General features: G+C 33.2%; 1 protein-coding gene across 4 annotated transcripts in view; it reads left to right on the forward strand.

Annotated features, from left to right (window-relative positions):
* The window catches only part of LOC144433856 (EF-hand calcium-binding domain-containing protein 4B-like), a 97,875-nt gene that overhangs the window by 12,924 nt on the left and 69,778 nt on the right, over positions 1-15,173 (forward strand). For all 4 annotated transcript variants that reach the window (XM_078122237.1, XM_078122239.1, XM_078122240.1 and 1 more), the window contains exons 3-4: positions 9,475-9,694; positions 11,811-11,925. The gene's annotated coding sequence lies outside the window, so the exon portion shown is untranslated. The remainder of the gene's footprint in view (positions 1-9,474; positions 9,695-11,810; positions 11,926-15,173) is intronic.

Raw genomic sequence — 15,173 nt, forward strand, 5'->3', positions numbered from 1 at the left:
TACTGAGATGGAATTTTTGATTTGTTGATTTGTTTGTTGTCAAATTTATATTCTTCTATCATGGTGTGAATAAAATAACAGCATAAGTAAAACCTCAGGCAAACACAATTACACTGCAAAACATTACTCTGATCAGGTGAAAATATTTTGTTCTTCTAACATTCATATGTGACTTTCTAATTCATTGTGTGCAAACAATTGATGAGATTCCATGACATTTAGTTACGAATAGTTCATCAGTAGAGTGAAATGGTTGTTATTGACTAAACCTAATGAACTACAGACAGTCTAATTTGTGACAGTTACATGTTGTTTTTAGAGAAAACTGTAACTGGTATATAAAGGATGACTTATATAATGATTGTAATTGTTTTGTGTCTGTCGTGGGAAAGTTTTCCCTGAGCAGCACTGTTTTCTTGTGTGTGGTGGGAATGTTTACCCTGAGCAGCACTTTTTTGGTCTGTGGTGAGAAAGGTTTCCCTGAGCAGCACTGTTTTCTTATCTGTGGTGGGAACGATTACCTTGAGCAGCACTAGTTTTTTGTGTGTGATGGGAACGATTCTTGAGCAACACTAACCTGGAACCCATGTGGATCATGGGGATTTAAAAAATTTCTTTCCATTGTGTGATTTGAAAGCAAAATTTAAAATCCCAATCTGCATTGGAGCAGCACTGGTTGTGTCACTGTGTCTTTGGTTGGAACAATTACCCTGAACAGCACTAGTCACAATTACCCAGAGCAGCACCACGGTTTTGTGTCTGTTAGTATCTGATGGGAACTTTTACCCTGAGCAACACTTTTTTTTGTCTGTGATTGGAACGATTACCCTGAGCAGCATACAAAATTAGGTTGTGGATATGCCTGGGATTTTAATAAGGTCTCAAATGTAAAGACTGCAAAATCCCCTTCACTTCAATTTCTACAGACTCATGGACTTTCCATTGTATGATCATTATTTAAACCAACTACATGTGGTATCTATAGGAACCACAATTTAAGCTAACCTTTGATCTATTCTATATCTTATCAATGGCAGTTATTGAAAATCTATGAAAAGCCTTAGAGAGGAAGTGTGGATTTAATAGGGGTTTACTGTGATGCAAGTTTTATAAAGCCTATCCCATGTAAATACCATATTTTTAGGGTATGATTATCGACTCTTGTAAACTTTAAATGTGTTTTGTACTTGCCACAACAACTTTGTGCTGGAAAAAATACTGTTGCTCAAGTACTATCACCCTGATTCTTGTCAGTGGTATGTTACAGGTTTTACTGTTGTGGAATGCTACTGCAAGGAATAATGGTATTTCAATAAACTTTGAGTCATTTCACGATTTTACATGACATAAATGATATCAGTCAGTTGCCAAGAAACACCAAATTTACATTCTTTTTCACCTCTATTGGTCTTTCAGTGGAATTACCATTGCCTGATGGGTTTTGACAGACATGAATATTTATTAAAATGCATACTGAATATTCATGACTCTTCAAAACCTATTTCTTTCAGATAAAGTCATGATGTTAGTTGACCATATCTACTCTGAGTCTCTCTATAACAAAATTTGTTGTGCTAACTTCAGTTTGAGAGTGCATAAGTGAAGCATACTAAAATCACTGTATGCTTAAGTTTTAACTGCTCACCAGTCAGGAAATAAAGCCGTGAATGCTACTTCTTAAAAGCAATATCTTCTGCCATATACTATATATATGTAAATATATGTAATGTATTATATTGTATTTAGTAGCCAAAAAGACTCATGGTAGAGTGAGCTCTTTGAGACAGTAACACCAAGATAAATTTATTGGCGGTATCTAGCAGCAAAAGTACAATTACTATACTGGCCACTAGTGTATGCAAGACAGTGCTTTTCATTGCGAGTATTTTTCGCCTTGTTGAGGTAACACTAACAACTTGATAGCTTTCACTGCACAACTATAAAATATGAAACAATTAACTAAAGAAGATACTATTCTCCAATTAAACTAAAGTTTATGATAACTTTGAATGAAATATAAGTCAATACATAGTTAGAATGACCTGGTGAGTGGTTGGGAGTCAATATTAAGTGTATGGGAAGTCAATAAATACCTACTGGGGTCATTAATGAGTTTTGATGGTGAATCATTAAAATTGACTTGAAAGAACAATATCACTCAATGATTCATTGACATCTCAAATATTTGTTACAGTTTCCTGGAGCTTGTATTGATAGAAATAGTAGCCTGCTCGACTATACATTTACTTTTCAACCTTTATATTGACTATACTTCTCAACCTTGTACTATATAGCAGAAAAAGCAGGGATTCTCCAGTTGTGGACAAAATAGTACATGTAGGTTGTGACTGTCTGACTGTCTACATGAGTCAAGACTGGATTTAATTTTCAGTAGAACATTATATGATAGTTCATTGCTACAGTGTACTCATGTATGGACAGGTTAATTGTTATTATAGTAAACATGCATGTTATATAAATTTGTCTGTGGGTTTTTGTCATTCCTTTGCTTGTGTTCTTTTGTGTGAAATAATAACCTCAAGTGAGTGAGTGAGTGAGTGAGTGAGTGCATGATTGCGAAAATGAAAACATTAGGAAATGACTAGGAACTGGGCAAAGTTGAAGACCATTGTGATTTCCCTTAAAAAACTGAAAGTGAATAACAAACTCAACAAATTTCAAGATTATTAGATTTAAAAAAATCTCCCATAGGACTGGTGCCAGTTAATGCTTATAATCCTGATCTACTTTATCACCAAAAATTTAATTTATTTTAACATCAAAACGGCTGTCTTCCACTGAACCAGGGTGTAGGGCTTTATTTATGATGTCATCATTATGTTGTCTACATCTACAAAACAAATATCACACTATCCTTGTCAGCACCATAGCTGCCATGTAGAGGCTGTTGAATTCATAGACACTGATGTTTGTCACACTATCCTTGTCAGTACTGTAGCTGTCATGTATCTGTTGAAGTCACTGATGTCTGTCACATTATCCTTGTCAGCATTGTAGCTGTCATCTAGAGTCTGTTGAAGTTACTGATGGTCTGTCACACTATCCTTGTCAGCATTGTACATGTAATTGTCAATACTGTAATTGTCATCTAGGGTCTGTTGAAGTCACTGATGTCTATCAGTCACTACCCATGCCAGCACTGTAGCTGTCATGTACAGTCTGTTGAAGTCACTGATGGTTGTCACTCACACTATCCTTGTCAGCACAGTAGCTGTCATGTTAAAGTGACTGCAGTGATCAATAATGTCTGTTTCTGGGAGGGTCTAGGGTCTCATTATGATGTCACTATTATGTTGTCTGGATAATCAGCTTTTCTGGCTGATTACACATACACAAACAGCTCTCAGAAACAAAATGATCAATAAGCTCAATATTGTGTGACTTGTAGACAAAACTTTGTACTCTTATCCCTTGGGATATTGAAGTGTAGCTGGATGATTTGTGCATTTCTCATACTTTACAACATTCCCCACTATTAAGTCTCTCTGCTGGTTATTGCCCTCTGTCAATGGCTAGCCAAGATTTGACTTCCAGGCAACAGGTGGGACTGACCTTAAGTTAGAGAAATAACAATAACAATTCCCCAGTCTGTGACCTCGGATAAAGAGCACTGCTGCATTGTTACACTAGCCTATGTCATCATGCCCAGCAGGGAGATAGATTAGTGGTGAGTACTGATGAGTGAAATTTGACTGTCTGTTATAACTCCTGACCAGTCTTTTTGCTAAGATAAGTACCTCATCCAGATAATGGTACACTTTGCATATAGTACATAAGAGGTATGATTTGCCAAATTTGCACTCTTTAATTGTTTCAATACCTGGTTTCTGAAGTCTTTCTGAAACACAGACAATGACATTATAGATTTTGTTGTCATTTCATTCACAGCTAGATCAGTTCTGGTAGACAAGTGTTTCAGATCAGTACAGACTTTCTGAATCTCTGAATCAGTTGTTAAGTACTGGTACTGACAAACTAAAAACTTAACTGAGTAGAACGCCATCCCAATAACCATATGGTGGCGATTTGTCCTAGTCTTGAGGCTAGCCGTGATTTTGAATTTATCTGTGGCTTTGAATTTCTTCTCCATGCATGCCTAAAGGAATCAGAAGTCATGAACAAAAACTTGTCCATGAACATCAACAAGCCCCCAACTGTTATAATGATGTAAATAGTGTATTTAGTAGAGTCCTAATATTGTACAAATGTACCACACATGTACAAATGTACAATGCATGTATATAGGCATTATGTAACTGCCCATTTGTATTATTGGGCAGAATTTTGTGATTGATTAACACAAGCATGATGTGAATTGATGCCAGTGTGACTGCCTTTGCTAGAATTTAACATTTGATCTCAGCTCCTCATTCCTCTCTATCTAGATGTGGAGATTCAAACCATAGATAGCCTCTAGACTAGGTATGTTCTGACACATGGTACTCTTCACTATCAGTGTCACAACATACTGTAACTTACCGATACAGGAAATATTCTTTTTTTCATGTAGACACTACCTAATTATTATATTTAATATGTGTACATTAACCCCCCAAAAAGTGGATTTGAAATTGCTGATTTTTATCTGTGGCACTTGGGTCAGTTAGAATAATTATGCCTTGGAATCATACAGGAATATAGTGCTAAGTGCAATGGCATTCAATTGTTTTCATGTGCTCACCACAGTTAATAGGAACAGAAAATGTACATAGACTTTATAGATTGGTAACTTTTAGATCCATTAATATACTAAGTATTTTACTACAAGTGATCCCAAAACTTCTATAGTACGTAGTTAATTGTTATATTATGCAACCTGAACTTGTGATCTATATGTATCACCTTCTATATCACAAGTGCAGGTGCAACGTATAGTATCCAAGAACTGGTACACTATGTACCCTGATTGGTTTAAATTTGTATCAAAAGTTGCAGTTGATTCCTGCTGTTACTAGTGCATAGCTTAAGTACATGTATTTGTAATGTATTGCCAAATGAACTTATGACCTATCACCTTCTACGTTACAAATGTCAAGCATGGTATCCAGGCACTCATGCATTAAACATTGTGATTGGTTTACACTTGTAATCAAATTTGGTGTTGATAAAGTAAGTTGTTTGGTAGACTAATAGAAATCAAATATTTCCTATGTCTTAGGTAATGGTTACATACATGGTATAGTTTTTGATATGTAATGTGCCAAACAAATTTTTTGTATTCCATTGATTCCGGTCTGTGTTGTTGTTAGTTTTAAAGACAAGATTTATGCATTGAGATTTATGCGTGGGTTTGATGACTTTTGGCATTTGCGTTTGTTTTGTTAAATATTTCTCAGGTAACAGGTAATGAATTTCACACTAGAATGATTTCCAATTTTATGCTAGCATGTACATGTGTATACATGTAGCTTGTCTCATTCTTCATCTTGTACAGATATCAAGATGTACATTTTTTAGTGAAATTCATACTGACTATAAAATCAATGAAGTCAGAGTATCAAAAGGAGAATATTTACAATGCAAACTATACACAAAACACTGTTTAAACTCTTGCCTTCATAAGGGAATAGGTATATGTTGACTTCTACTTGCATGAGTGTGGAAGCATTATGTTTTACTTGCTTGCAGCTTACACTAGACATACATGTATACATACAGTCGGATGTCAATGATCACATAGTGCACTTAGCAGTGGGGGTTGGAGGGTGGGGAAAGGGGGGGGGGGTATTGAGGATCATGGGTTTATATTCATTCTATATATTATTCTTATATGTTTAGAAGTGCATGGCTGCTGATTGTGAAGTAGTCTTACAGTACCGGTAACAGTAGCTTGAATTCAGTCACTGCAAGTTGCTGTAACTATAAATTGCCTTTATTAATACATGTAGGTAATATATAAATTATGTTTTATTAAATTTAAACTTGAGTTGTGAAATATTGAGTTTTGGCAATACTCATGATATATTGAGGCTAGCTCTTATATATGATTTATGAAACTAAATTATAGTCTAGACTAGAGATGCTATTTGTGGCTTTAAATCTCTTCTCAAGAGAGGTGGTAAGATTGGAAACAATTGATAGCATTTAGAATGTACTATAATTACAATCCTGTGTAATCACCTTATCAGTACTCCATTGCAAAAAGGTCTCAATTAATCTGTTCATGTATGTGAATTGTAAGGATTAGGATATAGTAAAAATTGAGTTGAAAATAAGGTTAATCATTCTTTGTTTAAGAACGTTATTCACCAGCAAGAGAGTTATGAGGTGGAATCCCATGGCTATATCGTGATATGTCACGAAAGCCTGTGATTTGAACCGTATGGTTATTAAAATATCTTGCAGCTTGCTATAAATATATACAGTTACGTAGTTCCACTCCACTGAAGATACATATGTCCCTTTTTTCATAACTATAAAAGGGATATTGTTTCATTTGGTCTTTCTCTAGAAATATCACTTAAATTTGTTTATAAAACAGAATAGAATTTTAAAACAGAATGTGCTGGTAGGTAGATTTGTGTAATAGTATGGTGCATGTATCTACCAGCATCAGTTTGTTTTTTATTTTATTGGCTCCATAATTCTTGTAGCTTGGCGACAGTTAATGAGTTTCAATTCCTAGTTGATAAGTTCTATATGTTGTGTGTAGCTTTCTTATATATTGCAAAATATACTGTACTGTGATATAATTGTTAATGAGTTTAGGTGAAGAAATTCCATTCCACCTTAGGACCTGTTACACTTCTACTTTGTAAAGGTCATTGATTTGGTGGAGAAGTCAATAACCTAGTACATACAGGTGGATGTACACTGACGTGGCCGGTCATTCAGTTAAGTATTTATCATTGTATGGGTGTGAGTAGCTATCTGCCGGGCTGTACAGACTTCAAAATTCATACCTTTAGGCTTTGGCGAATGTTTGATTCCATTGACCAGTGTGTGCCAAGTACGTAATGTATGTATTTATGTATTTTCCTAGCTCTACTCATCTGACATTTAGCAACAGGTTGACACAATGGCATTTCTGTCATTTTGTTTCACTTGTGAAGTGTTTTTGTAAACAACATTTTTTCCCTGTCAGCTGTTGTGTTGAATATTGCATTCAAAGTGTAACACATACTACACCTGTAATATAAAAGAACCTCTCATGATATGTTGTAATATGCCAGCGTGGTGTGTACTCAGACATGGTATTTGCATTGCACACTTGTGGTATTCTCTGCAGCTTTCATAAGTGAAGTGAGTGCAGCAGAAACACCACAAATATGTATTCCAAGACAGTGGGATAAATCAGATAAACAGAAAAACACTTACCCTTTTGATTTTAACTGCTGTGATATATGTTGATATCTGAGTTAGTAATGGCTGCTTAATTATATTTCAATATTTGAAGTTCATAAACCATCGTCCTATTATATAAAAACCATTATACAAATGGTGTCCTGTTGAACTGCAGGTTGACACTGATGCTTAGTTTTTGTTCTGAGAAATGACCATTGTTTCATGGTAAGTTCTTAAAGAGATCAAATATATTTTCTATCGAATTTTGTTGCTGATCAAATTGTCTAAATAATATTTGTAAGATCAACAGCTGTGCCAAAGAGTTTAATTGTTATTTTAATTTTCATTGAAAATCACAGCAATATTTGATCAAAGAAACTAATATGTGTATTGTCATTTACTGGTACATGTATGTTGATGTTGTGTTACAAGAGACTTGGCAATAAATAAAGCAGACACAGATACATGAATTCCAAGCCATTGCTGCACTGTAGCTGTAACTGGACTATTCATTTTTCAATTAGACAATCAACTAATATTTACTGAAAATTGTTAAAATATCAATAATTAGACACTACATACAATTTAATTTACAGCTCAGTTTTATTCATAAATGTCAGTAATATATGTTGAAATAGTGATTTCATTTGAGGGCCCTGATTTTTGGGTGCAGACCTAGATAAAGATATAAACAACAATAATAAGATTATACAAATGCACTCAACAAGAACAATTTGACTTGCAGTGAAAGAATTTAGCTGAATCTAGCTGTGTTCCAACTTATCAGTAGATTTTTACCATTGCCTCTCTTTGTTACCAGGGTTTTGATGTAGAAAAAAATGTTATGTTAGTAACGTGATGATATAATATTTTGACAAAGAACAAATGTTTGAATGTTCATGGGTTCATACTTATAGTAATGATATTTCTATACTCACAGAGTCAAAATATTTCTTTGAAGCAATTCCCAAATTTTCGCCAATGACTGACATCAGCATCGTCGGGGTCTACCCTGCGGCCAGTTCTACACCCTCTGACGGGTGTACACATGTACAGGTGTGCCACACCCCCGATGATGCTGACTAGATGTCTGCAAAAATTTGGGATTTGCTACCTAGAAATATTTTGACACTGAAAGCAGAAATTTTATTACTAACTAAACAAAAATTGTTTGTTTTCAGCTGTTGCATCAAAATTATTTATCTGATAATGGAATAATAACTAAACTATTATAGATTATGTACTATGTATAATAACACACAGTGGTTTCATCACTTCCCTTTAATGCGTGAAATACATGTAGTTTCTCTAGATCTACTGTAGTAGCTGTCATATTTAACATAAAATTAGAATTGTATCGAATTAAAATCAAATATAACTAAGACACAGAACTTAACAAATACATTATGTACAATATACCACAACAAAAGTTTATTTAACTATCAGAATTGTTATTAGGAATTGGTACATTTATATTAGTTACTTTTTATATGAAAATAATTATCAATATTATACTGTAAAGTATTGTGGCATAGACCCTTGTGCTGTACATGTATTCGCGGTATTTGAATATCTTCATCTTTCTCCATCTTCCTAGAATACACTCAACTTTCTAACAGCATTTACTCCTTGTGAGTGGTGACAGTGTCATCAAACCTCCAGCCATGCTTCTGTTCAAATCCATAAAATGAGAAAACTATGAAAAGATAGTTTTGAATGAAACCACACACACAAAAAAATAAACAAACATTAAATTATTTACTTGTAGGTAAATCACTTTAAATTCATTTCATGGAATCTAAAGCTCATGATGTGAACTGTGATTCTTTCAAAAACCTTGTCCCTCAATAATGATGTCTTATCCAACCCATTGCAATAATGAAATGGTCCCATGTTCAACTACCTCTCTATGATACAAATGGAATGTCTCAAAGTGCAAGGGGGAAGGGAGTGAATGAAGAGTTCATATATTGATTATGTACACTTCTCATTGAATTGTCATCTAATAGCTTGTATTGTTATCATAATGCATGTAATTTCCCCCTATTTTGTACCATTATATTTTTTAGCACTAAACAGAAATCGATTCATTATCTTTTCAATTTACACATGTTTTCAAGAGATTTAATCCCAAACTATTTGTTTAACGTTTCCTGTATTCCTGTTTAGTTGTAGAAGCCCTGCAGTTCATTCCATTGGAGGAAGACTGCATTTTTCAGATGAGTCAGATGTTTGCATGACAACGGGAGGAGTTTCCATGGTTATCAGAATCCATAGCAATGTTGTAAGAGATGTAGTGTTCCTGTGTCTATGAATAATGACTGCAGTGTTTCCTGTTTTTTTTATGGACAATGACAAGGGCATGACATTACCAGCACAAGATAGAAAAGTAAGTATACATTGTAGATGGAATTTTGAATCAATTTTTATTTCCTCCAGATGTTTAAAGGAAGTCTAGCTCATCCAGTGCAATGTAACATTATCAGCAATAATTCAAACAACTTCACCACACACACACACACACATATACAGCATACACATATACCGCCATTGAACAAATAAGTGATATTTTGGAGTTTGACGCTATGTGAAAATTGATAAATTACAATAGGTCCTGTTTGGTGGTCTCTCTGTCTATCTGTGTGTCTGTCCATCCATTTATTCCGTAATATGTACATATAAAGACTTCTTTCAAGTGTCTTCCCCAATATTGTCAGATGCAAGCTTTTGTTTGAAGTGTGACCTTTGACCTGGATCTTCTGGGTCAGTTATCCAAACCAAGCCTTTTCATGCATATCACAGATACTTTGCAGTATCTATTTTTGCCAATTCCTTTTAATCATGTTTGCAGGTAATACAGAAGACGAGAAATATAAGCATTTACCATACTTTTGGTGCTCATATCACTCGTTAGTTTAGCAGCTCAGCTTTTTGTAAAAAAAATCATGCTATATTACTTAATTCACAAAATGTAGTCACAGTAGCTCCATTCGAGTGTCTACCCCATACTATCATGTATAAGCTATCTTTTAAGACCTTGAACTTTGACCTTGACCTTAACCTTCAGGATCAGTTATCAACATCAATCCATTTCCAGACACTTTGTATTTCATTGTTGCCAATGTCTTTAGGTGTCTTTGATGTCCTTGACCTTGACATTTAAGGTCATTTTTTCAAATTCAAGTCATTATCAGATACATGTATGACCTTTCTGCTATTGCATTGATACTTGACCCTTACATTTATCATCGGAGTAAAGATTTCACAAACTATTAAAATCAATTATTTCTGTGTAACCACTCAGAAGTACAGTATTTGCAACTGTGTCTTCTATGAAGACTTGTTATCCATGGCAACTAGTACTAGTAGTAGGTATTTAAATTTGATTGCTTGTAATGTGTATGTTTACAAAACACATGCACTTGATAGATATGCATACACACAAATATAAACAAGAAAACAACACAACATAAATAAAAAACAAAACAAGTTGGTGATCAGTTTGAAAGAAGTGAATGTAGAATCACACATAAAATGTGTGAAGATTTTCAACTAAACTCTTTACATCACAAACACAATTAGAATATAGTGATGTACAATTATATTACAGGCACAATATACCAGTATGTACTAGTACTATATTTTATATAGGCCATTATCAGTGTGCCCTCTAATGATCAAGCCAAGTTTTGTTGTTGTGAATAAAATGATAAAAACTGGCTTTTCTTGTGAGTCACCACATGCAAAAATGTAGTAACAGATAGGGGAACACTAAATTTTGGTGAGTGACTAGAAAAATTGTGTGTCAGTGACATATCAAATTAGCTTAGAGGGCACACTGGCCATTATATTTAACTTGAAGCCAGAGGGCTTGTCTGGTCTAATTCAATCATGTATTTCCCTGTATCACATGAAAAGAGGTAGACGGTAAAATTATCCAATTGTTGCCATGGAAATGGTTTTAATTAAGTTTTAAATGTACATAATTTTATTGTAATCATTCTTCATTTTGAATATTTACAATATATTTAATGTAAAAATAAAATGGTGAGAAATATGAAAAAACATACTGTTTTAAAATGTTGTTGAAGTCAGCTTGATTTATAGTAGGTTGTTGACATCAAATTGTATGTTGGTCAGACAGTGCACATCAGTTCATGGAAAAAAAGACCACAGAATAGAATAGAATTTATGATCACCAATATAAAATACATAATACATTGATCAGAACATTTCAGCTCAACCCCCACCTGTCGATCCAATTATGGGTGATACCATTACTATGGCAGAATTGGGACATAGCCTTGAGTGTGAGGGACATTGGATTTCTTTATTTTGTACTCGAAAGACAATAATTGGGAATTTTTCTGAACCTTGTGTTGAAATAAAATAAATAGTTCAGCAATGATAAGGTTTTATTATTCCAAATTAATTTTGCCCCTCGAACTCATTCCACCAACCCCTATCAAAGAGTCTTACATTCCCATTCTTTTGGCAAATTTCAGTATAGTGAGGTTGATAGATATTGGTATAAATTCGGAGTGTGAAAATCTGAAATCCATCAAAACATCTATTATTTGGTTTGGAAATCAAAGGAACTAATCCTCAGGATTACTACAGGTATGTCGGATTTATGGTACTTAATATCGGTAATTTCAAAATTTGATTAATTTGTTGTAATCAGAATTGAAGTGAGAGTATCATTGGTAACGGAATAAGCTAACAGTATGGTTACATAGTGGACACTGACATGATGGTGAGTTCATAGCATGATTGACAACGACTGTACTGGCACTGAAATCCTTTGATACAATACAATATATACTTTACAGCACAGTTTTATATCTATTTCATCATTCTAAAAAAGTGTGTTTTTGGATGTGAGATATATTTCCCATCTCTCATTTTTGTCATTAATGTAAATAAATCTATCAGTTGTACTTAGAGGGTTTATATGGAGTAAAACAAAACCACAGCTGGTAGTTGATAGTTAAACCAACAACAACAACTGGTCTGTATATTACCAGGGTAGTCCACCCTTGTCAAATATCTGTAATAAAATGATGATATTACAAAATTTAACTGTTTTTGAATGAAAAAAAGTTACCAAAAAATACAACAATTTTGTTGTCTTGTTAGTGTAAGAACACATCATTGTAGCAACTGTAAACTGTGCAACTGAAACATTTAGCATGTGTTTATAATTATTGAGATATAAAATGTTAAATGACTATTCTCATGCGTTTTGGAAAAAAACTATGAACCATTTGGTGACAGAGAATTAATAACAAACAGTTGATGACAATTTTACAAGAAGATTTTCTACATATATGTGTAGATAAAATACAGACATTTTTGTTTTCATTGACTATACATGTAACTATGATGGCTTAGAGAGATTGACACTCTATTGTGTGAGTGTCATGATTTCAATCTGATGTATATGATATATAGGCAAAGGGAAATGAACTCTTCACCAAGGTAATTTATTTGAAAAAAAGTGAAAGATGTGTTGCTTTACAAAAATGTTTGACAGGAACATAAACTGTGAATTATTTGAAAAACTTAATATCTTGTTAGGGTATAAAATTTGAAAGAGTGAGTGATGTGCATGTATTGTTTTACAGGAATGTGCTACATGAACATAAAGTGTGAATCATTTGAAAAACTTGACATCTCATCAGGGTCGTTTATTTGAAAAAAGTGAAAGTGATGTGTTGCTTTACAAATTAAAAAAAAATGTTTTTACATGAACAAAAACAACTGTGAATCATTTGAAAAACTTGATATCTCGTCAGGATATAAATTTACTTTGCAAAAATAAAAGATATTTGCTTTTAAATCAGTAAAAAACTGTAGATATATGCTTTACATGAACATAGACTAAGAGTTTGATTGAAAAATTGACAATCTGTGAATCTGAAACTAAGTATTTTAATATGTTATGAGATCTTGTGTTACATTTTGCTATCAGGGAGGGGATGTTTTCTAAGTGTCATTTCAGGGACATATTTAAAATATACAACTTTTAAAACACTGATGTTTCAACACACAAAACAGTGGCACCTAGAATTTATTAGTAAAAATTGACAACCTATATATAAATGATATTTTCCATGGTTTACTGTTCAGATATTATACCAGATGTTTTTTCTTTGATAGATATGTTTTGTGTGAGAGCCTTGTACTATGATACATGTATTCCGTTTTTAAAATGCTCTAGGAATGTTTGTCATTTCACTACTAAAGAAATTTAAGCCCAACTCTTCAAACCTTTCAATCTAAAACTACACATTTTTCAGTAATTTTTGCAGTATTTCAGTTATCTAATCTTTCTCCTCTTGAAATATGTGTCAAGCTTGGGAGTTGCGTTTAAAATGTTAACAAATCTAAAATGATGTGATCACATTATATTCCTCTACAAAAGGAAATTTTTGCCCAAATCTGTTTTCTAAACTTTACAATGTGAAAGTATAATTTTTTCCCGAGAGCGTTTTAGATTCTAAATCTAAGCTCTCTGCTCTTGAAGAATCTGTTAGATAAACCAGGGGCTTGTATTGAAAATATTTGAAAATGGTTATTATAAAAGGAAATTGCTGGCCACAACCTTGTTCCTAAATTTGACAATCTAAACACTACAGTTTTTTTACTGCAATTTTTTTTTCTCTGTATTTCTAGTATTTATCATGTCTCCTCTTCAAGTATGTTGCATTCAAGGGACTTGTTTATCAACATTTTAAAAGCATCTGATTGCATTTTATTCCATCACAAAAGGAAACTGCCACGCACATCTCTGCTGATCAATCTGAAACATCAAATTTTTCAGTGAAACAATTTAGGATTTCAGATATTTGACATTCTCTCGTTGAAGTACAAGTATGTGTCAAGCCAGGGACTTGTTCATAAACATTTTGAACCGCATTTTACTCCACCGCAAAAGAAATTACAAAATTACACATTTTTCCATGAAAAATGAAATAGTATCACAGTATTGATTGCAAACCCTGATAGTCAGAAATAATGATACACTTTCCAATATTTCAAATATCATGAAATTGCTTGGTATTGGTGATATGTGGCCATTTAAGGGTCTCTTTGTAAAAAAAAGAGAGAAATTATTTTATAAAACAGTATCATTATATATTATTATTTCAGTACAGAGAGAATTTGAAGAGAAAATTGATCATTAACAAATGTATGAAATAAATACACTTTGTAATGCCATGTGATTATTTGATGAATTGGTAGCAGTTGAAAATTACATATATTGAAGTTTGAAAATCATTAACATAGATATTTGTAACATGCTGAGGTCATTTAGGGAAAGTCAGACAAATTTGTGCTAGACATAATTAATGTGGTATAAATCAAACCAAGAATGTGACAATACAAGTTGGAATGTGTAATTAAGGTGGGAACATTTACAAGCGTTACAACGTGAAGTAAATTATAAATGATATTTATTTTACTCGTTAGCATTAAAACATAAACAAATTTGTCAAAGTGGGTGTCATTGTGTGTATCAGATGTTCAGTTATTTGTATGTGTCATCATTGACATTTGCAATTGTCTATTAATTTCCAATTATGATATGATTAATTGTTCTCACCTGGCTGTATGTTACCCCTGACCTTTATGCTGACCCTTGGCCCTATTCTGTCTGCAATATTTTATATTATAGAAATTTTAGTTTTTGAATTAATTGTAAAGTTGCTTTGGATAGTAAAAAATTTAATTGTATTCTGAAAAGATACTGAAATGTAATATTATATACTTAACTATTGTGTCTAGAGAATTATCGTATGTTTGGGGAAAAAATGTGAGCTGCGGGTGATGATGATGTTGATGATGCAGATCTCATCTGATAT

The sequence above is a fragment of the Glandiceps talaboti genome, chromosome 4 (genome assembly GCF_964340395.1).
Source record: "Glandiceps talaboti chromosome 4, keGlaTala1.1, whole genome shotgun sequence".
NCBI lineage: Eukaryota > Metazoa > Hemichordata > Enteropneusta > Spengelidae > Glandiceps > Glandiceps talaboti.